The sequence below is a fragment of the Mastomys coucha genome, unplaced genomic scaffold (genome assembly GCF_008632895.1).
Source record: "Mastomys coucha isolate ucsf_1 unplaced genomic scaffold, UCSF_Mcou_1 pScaffold3, whole genome shotgun sequence".
NCBI lineage: Eukaryota > Metazoa > Chordata > Mammalia > Rodentia > Muridae > Mastomys > Mastomys coucha.
The window spans coordinates 51,655,167-51,656,478 of NW_022196909.1; positions in this window are offsets into that span (position 1 = coordinate 51,655,167).

A 1,312-nucleotide genomic window follows, 5' to 3' on the forward strand; every position below is an offset into this window, starting at 1 on the left:
CATTCTGTAAGAGCTTTCTGAACTATGAGATCCTATAAGGACACACTGTTCATTTTATTACATAATAAAACATTACCAGGGGTGGAGAGATGGCTCAGTGGTTAAGAGCACTGACTGCTTTTCCAAAGGTCTTGAGTTCAAATCCCATCAACCACATGGCGGCTCACAACCATCTGTAACAAGAGATCTGACTCCCTCTTCTGGAGAGTCTGAAGACAGCTACATTGTACTTACAGATAATAAATAAATAAATCTTAAAAAAAAAAACCCAAGACATTATCAATGTAATGTATCTGCCTGGAGTTTTGGGTAAATACTATTGAATCCAAATCATAGTTAAGTATTGATGAAATTCATATATACTGGGGGTGTCCCACCTCAGGTTAATTTTCTCACTTCACAAATCAAAGAGAAATAGCAAGCCAGGTGTGAGGAAATATAAAAGCAAGACAATAGGGGATGATCATTGTGAACTAGGATAATCATCATGAGGGGATAAAAAGCGTCTTGGCAAGCTGGAGAGATGGCTCAGTGGTTTAGAGCACAGACTGCTCTGCCAGAGGTCCTGAGTTCAATTCCCAGCAACCACATGGTGGCTCACAACCATTTCTAATGGCATCTGATGCCCTCTTCTGGAGTGCCTAAAGACAGCTAAAGTGCACTCATATACATTAAATAAATATTTAAAAAAAAAAGAATCATAGCACTTCCCTATGTTTGTATGTTCCTAATTTGTGGATTTGATGAGTGGGTCAATTTTTCATCTTCCTTAATTAAAAAGATTGGGGTGAGAAGTGAGGAAAATGCAATTAGACATCCCATTGAAAGGGAAATTTTCTGTGTCTCCTGAGAGGCGGTGCTGGGTTCTGAAGGGAAGGCATAGTTCCTTTCAGAGACATCACCCATGGTCTGTGGTCAGAGACAATCGCATGTCATGTGTGAATTCCACACTGGATTATACTTCCTGTGAGTTGTCATTCTCTCCAGAAGGTTTTTAATCCAATCAGGTTTCTATAAAGAATGTCGGAAGCTTGAGGTTGGTCTGAGGTTATGGAAATGAAATACTTTCCCTGAAACATGCGGGACATGGATTCGAGATGGATGGAGAGTGTTCGGGGTAAGGAGTTTATTAGAAGAGTTACTAATGCCATAGATAGACAGAGAATAGAAAGACATCAACATGGTGGGCTTCTGAGAGGAGTTCAGGCCCCAGGACCAGAGACAAGCAGCCTGGCTGGGGCCCCTGGAGAGAGAATCAGAGTATGGCAGAACCAAAGTTCCCATTTTATAGCACTCTGAGAATTGAGATGGT